The sequence below is a fragment of the Elephantulus edwardii genome, unplaced genomic scaffold, assembly GCF_000299155.1.
Source record: "Elephantulus edwardii isolate Elephantulus edwardi_28Jun2011 unplaced genomic scaffold, EleEdw1.0 scaffold00124, whole genome shotgun sequence".
In the NCBI taxonomy this organism is placed as follows: domain Eukaryota; kingdom Metazoa; phylum Chordata; class Mammalia; order Macroscelidea; family Macroscelididae; genus Elephantulus; species Elephantulus edwardii.
The window spans coordinates 2,551,137-2,557,678 of NW_006399874.1; positions in this window are offsets into that span (position 1 = coordinate 2,551,137).

Consider the following 6,542-nt stretch of genomic DNA (forward strand, 5'->3'; position numbering starts at 1 on the left):
GCTCTTGTGTTCTCCTTTGTTATTCTCTGTGAGGTTTTTTAGGAGTGCCTGCCCACTGCTGACACTCTCAGAGGATTTAATTTCCTGACTCATATGACACACCTCTGATTTATCAATCAAGATTGTGTTTCCCACTTTCCTCAGTGTGCCAAATGGAATGATATTCTGAGAAGATGAGTGATATGTTTCTTCTCTCTGTTATGATCAGACTTGACACAAAGTAGTATTGCTTTTAGTTCTGAGAAAATCTTTCATTAGTAGCTATTTCCTGTACTGTGTGTTAATTCCCTCTCCATAAGCATTATTTATATATGTGTGTAAATACTTGTTACTTGTTGCATAACCTCCCTGACAATACTTTTTGTAAATAACTTCATATTTCCACGTGAAGATTAGTTCTTTTTTTTTTCCCACTTTCAAAAATCTCCATATGACCAGAAGGATTCAGGTTGAATATTCCTTGAAAGTTTGTTTTAGTTGTCCCATTGTCACAGTGCTTGTCGATACCAGTTCTGATTAATCTCCTTTGTCAGTATGTCCTTTGGCATTCCCTATCACTCCTCCCTGAGAGAGATTTCATCCTGATTCATAAGGAAAGGGGGACAGAGTATTCTCTTAGCTACTTCCTGCTGAAAAGGAACACTGCAGATTTCAGGATGAAGATCTTCTCTCACTACTCTAAAGGGCCCCTTTGGCAATAGGAAACACAGACTATTGTGGAGATTGATTTTGGAATTTTGGTGCACTGTTATCAATCGTGCTTAGCCACACATGTTCATATCCTTGAAGATGTATCATGGAACTGTTGCAGCCTAGAAAACACAAATTTAACTGACAAGTTAAAAGTATAAGAGTCAAAAACTAAAAGCAATCATATTCCAAGTAGAGGTTCTGACAGTGGCACAAATCAAGTTACAGAGGGAAAGTAGTTCTTAAAATAAAAGGCTTATTAACTAGCACCTTGTCTATTATAGTATAAAGGTTAGGAACCACAAGATGTAGAGGCTCAACTATGTCATTTACCCTTCTTAATTCCTGGACCAAATTCCACCCACCACTGGCTTGTTTCACAGCTTGGTAGTTCACATGCAAGGCAGAGGTGAAGTAAGGCACTGCTTATGAGGTTTTCCATCAAGTCCAACAACTAAGAAATAGTGAGAAGAGTTGGGACCTCAGAAGGCTTTTAGGACCAAATAATAGGCTCTTGTGTCCAGCAGAAATTGGGTGTATTTACCAGTAACATTAATACTCACCCTCGGCTCTTCTGGGAGGGTGTCCTCCTTTGCTTCCAGCTGGGAGCTGCGGCCTATCAGTCCTGTCAGCCATGAGGACCTGATGTGGGCTGCCCTTGGCCTTGTGTCCTTCAGATCCACACTTAAAAGTAAGTGAGTGGGAGCTTCCTCTCTACTCCCTTGCCTATCTGTGCCTCTCATCTGTGACATGGTCTATTGAAGTGGCCCAGCTTTCCACAGTGGAAGCAATTCTGACCTCCTTTATTACCTTTGGGTGGTATTGTTTATGAGTAAGACTTCCTTTTCTTGACACAGGCCCTGAACTGACAGCAATAGCTGCCCCAATAATTTTGACCATTCTCTGGTCTTTTCTCTTCTCTCTAGATCCCAGTTGTTAAAAGAGGAAAAAAATTAAGCAAATCACTTTGAATAATATAATCTTCTAAGTTGAAGGCTAGAAATATTAACAATATGATCATTTCCAATCCAGAGATACATGTTCCAATGCAGTTCCTATTTTCCATAAATGTTTTGGGTAAGAAGAATATTGTAAATGTGGATACATTTCCACTATTCCTCCTCCATGCCATGATATAATGTTATTAGCATGAGCAGTTATAAATCCATTACCTTCCTTACTCTAACTTCATTTTTTAAAATTTAAGTTTATTATTAATTTCAGTAAAAATTTACAGAGACTTTGGATTTCCATTCATTCATTGTTGCACATTTCTCCCCTCCCAACCCTTCCCCCAGAACACTACCCTCTTGGAAAAGTAAAAGAAAAATTCTTTTATTGTTTTAAAAACCATCCCCCAGGTCCACTCTACCATGTAGCCTTCGTTTTAGACTCCTGTCATGACAAATATACCTAATCACATATCCCGTTTAAACAATTTTCTCTCTCATCTGTTTCAATGGAGTATACATTATTGAACCCATCTCTCTCAGTCTCTCTCCAAACCCAAGGTCAGTCCTGTTTTACAACAGTGGCACCATGCAGTATTTTTCCTTTTGTGACTGAGATACTTCACTCAGCATAATCTTCTCCAGAGTGACCCATTTTGAATAATATTGCATGAGTTCCTTGTTTTTCAATGTAGCGTAGTATTCCATTGTGTGAATACACCACAGCTTCTCTACCTATTCGTTTGTTGGTGGGGACTTAGGTTGTTTCCAACTCCTTGCTATTGTGAACAAAGCTGCAATAAAAATGGATGTGTGCATATCTGTTTGGATGTCAGTTACGATCTCTTTGGGGTATATTACCAGTAGTGGAACTGCTGGGTCAAATTGTATCACTATTTGCAACTTTTTGAGAAAACGCCATACTGCCTTCCACAGTGGTTGCACCAAGAAGATCAATTCTTAAGAAATGTCTCAGCATTGTCTATGTATGGCTTTGCCTCTCCAGTTCAAATTTTAGTCCATCCAAATTATATCATTACCCTGTTGTTAGCTGCCATTGAATTGACTCATGTTAAACTCATGTTGTAACTCATGTTTTGTTATGTGTGATCAAGTCAATTGTGACTCATAGCAACCACTTCATATAATAGCTCTGAACTCTGCCCTACCCTGAACCAGTCTCACTGACTCTGGCACACCTACTCCCATTACACCAGTTACTATGTCAATCCATATGGGATCTTTATCTCTTGCCCTTCCAAGTATGATATTCTTCTCCAAGGACTGGTCCCTCCTGGGCAATGAATGAGACATGGAGCTTCAAATTCCTGGCCTCCAAGGAAAAACTTGGTTTTACCCTCTCCAAGACAGATCTGTTTATTGTTGGGTTTTTTGTGGTTTTTTTAGGTGTGTTTTGTTTTGTTTTTTTATGGTCCATGATCAATCTCTTCTTTATCTACTGTGGTCCTGCCACTTGGCCTGGTAGTGAGATTGTCACCTGTCATAGCAATCTTATCAACAACAGATCTGAAATGTGCCTAATTCTGTGTCATACTTACTATATTCTCTGATACACATAAGCCCATTGTTAATGTCACTGTGTCAGTACATCTTTAAGGTCTTATTCTCTTTCTTTGACCTTCTACCTTTTGAATTATGATGTATTTTTCCAATCACTAGACTTTCCTAACAACATACCAAAAGGATATAAGACAAAATTTCACCAACCTTTCTTCTAAGGAGCACTCTTGGTGGATTTCCTCCAAGACAGACTTATTATTTGGAAGTCAAGAGAATATTCTGAAGTCTTCTACACCATAATTCAAAGATATCAATACTTCTATTATTATTTCTTTCAGAAACATATGAAGGAATTAAAAACAGTAAAGATTATATTCAAGGCGCATTGCCATAGGAAAGTCTGCTGTTAGGGACCTCTCCAAAGTACTGAAGAGCAATGGTGTCTATCTGGAGACTAAGGTGAATCTGATACAGGCCATGGTCTTTGCTATCAATTGGACAATGACCAAGGAGAATAGAGGGAGAATCGATGCCTTTGAGCTTTGGTGTTGGAGAAGAGTATTGAGAGTACCATGGACTGCTAGGAAAACAAACATATTCATCCTGGAAAGGGTTAAACCAGGTGGCTCTTTGGAGGCAAGGATTCTGAGACTCCGTCTAACATACTTTGGACATGTTGTAAGGAGAGATCAGTCCTTGGAGAATGACATCATGCTTGGTAGGGTGGAGGGACAGCTCAGGAGGAGAAGGCCCTCTATGAGGTGGATTGATTCAGTGACTGGGGTAATTGGGATGGTCGTGTCAGAGATAGTGCGATTGGCACAGGACAGAGCAGAGTTTAGGGCTGTTGTACATAGGGTGGTTTGAGTCGCAAGCAACTCAATGGCACATAACAATAACAACAACAAGATTATATTGGATATTCCATACTTTTAAGAATTATATCAATGCTCTTTACCTTACCACATTGAAGAGGTCCTTGACAACGTATTTTCCAAATGCAACATGTCTTCGTCATGCCATTTATTTCATATGTGTTCAAATATGGCATACCCTTATAATCAGAATGAATACTTAAATTTCCATGGAATCTACTACAAAGAGGCTCACTGTTTCAAATAGACTTGAAACAGAAAAAAAAAATAGAGGTCCTCTGGTGGTGGTGTGATAAAAGGTATTATTTTAGAAAGAAACAAACAAGAAAAATAATAATGGAAAGAAGTGAAACCAAAAACGAGATGAGAAAAAACCAAAGCAAAACAAAACAGAAAACATAATAAACTGGTAACTGAAAACCCTTTGAACAACTGAGCCTGCAAATTACCTGGCCCATTCAGTTATGTGAAAAAATAAATACCTTTTCACCTAAGTCAGTTTAGCTTGGATATTCTCCCACCAAAACAAAGTTAATTGAAAGCTGTTTTAACATGAATGCATGTGACAGTTTATTGTAGGCCCATTCTTTAATGCTGTAATCAGCCTAACAAACTGGTGTAAATTAAAAATAATATAATCTTATAAACACCTTACCCTGCCTACCTCCCATCCACTCCCAGACAGACATTTGTTGCTAGAATCACACGACACATGCTAGTCCAATTGAATAAAACAAAGAAAAGGCAATGAGAAACAGGGGGAAGAGGAATTTCTACAAGAAACAGAAAACTCTGGGAACATGGGAACTTTTCAATATTCTTTCTGTTTCTTTAACTTTAGTCCAGAATATGAGATGAAATAAGGAAATAAGATTTAACCCCATGTGTGACAGAATGACAAGTTTTTTCACTTCACATAGTAAAAAAACTAGTTCTCCTTAATGCTTAGTGTGATACTTGGTATAGCGTAAAACATTTCTATTGATAACATTAATATGGTACCTTGATATTTTATTTATTTAAAACTACATAAGAACTCCTTGAGCCAATGTTACATTGATTATATTTTCATCTGACCCACTTGGGTGACAGTGGTAGTTCAAGAATAAAGTTCCTAATTGGTTTTCAAGATCACTCACGCATGTACTGTCTTTGAGTCAGTAACCCTATATCTGGTGTCTGAAGCTATAAATCCTAATTAGGGGAAATGTCTTATGTTCTTATTATTTTTAGGTGCCATTTAGTTATCTAGGACTTCTAGTAACCCTGTGAATAATGATCTGCTCCTTGTCCTATCTTATGCCATCCTCACCATCTCTGATATGTTCAAGTCCATTGTTAAAGCCACTGTAGTAGTCCATCTTGTTGATGGTTCCATTGTCTGTGTCTGACATGCCGCACTTCCTAGAATGATACCTTGTTCCAAGAACTGTTCCCTCCTGGTAACGTGTCCAAACTAAGTAAGATGACTGCCCTCCTTCCCTCTAAGAAGCACACTTTAGTTACACTTTTTCCAACAAATTTGTTTGCTCTCTGGTCAGTCCATGTGCTAGTCACAATACCACAATTCCAAAATATCAATTCTTTTTCAGTCTTCCAGGTTCAATTCCTGGCCAATGCATTTCATGTGAAATCATCACCAGGCTGTCAATGGAAACTTGTATGTTGTTAGAATGCTGAATAGCTTTCAAGTCCAAGAGGGACTATAACAAAAAAGTTCTGTGACCACTTCTGAAAAACAGTCAATGAAAGTCATCTTTCACTGGGTATCTGCTTTAGTAGAAAAGTGAAATTCAGCTATTTTATTCCCCATGCACTGTCACCCTCTGGCTGTTATCCTGTTTTCAGGTAAAATTTAATTTGTGCATCAGCAGCAGTATAACCGTATTAAGAAACATATGCATGATATTGAGAAAGTAAAAGAAAAGGAGTTGTCTGAAGATCCAAGATGACGGCGAGGTGGAGACATCTTGGTGAGCTGTGGGAGCAGCGGACCACTTGGAGGAGGGCCACTATGGCCTTCTACAGACCCCTGGGGGGTGTTGCCCTGCTCAGCACAAGCTGTCAGCCCTCTGCTCGGCACAAGCTGTCAGCCCTCTGCTCAGGGCAGCTGTCTTCCGCCCCCAGCCCGGGGCGAGTCATCACGGCCCTCTGCTCGGGGCTGGCTGTCTTTGGCCCCTGGCTTGGGGCGTGGCCCTCAGGGTGAGTTCCTCAGTCCCCAGATTGTGCCATCTGACCCCTGGGTGAGGGAAAAGTGCCTAGGGTATCCAGAGAATTTTATCTAGGCTACATTCCGCCCCCCTATTCCCCAGTAAATCTGAAAGTAACACCCCCAAAGACCTTTTATTTGTAACTCACAAGTTTGTGAGTTACAAAAAAACCTCTAGGTTTTCTCCCTTTCCTATAGGTAACCTTAACACTGAGATTTACTCCAGACCTGATCCTGAACCCAGTGCCAGTGACAAAAAGGAAATACAAATGCCAGCTAAGGAAGCAAAAGAGGATG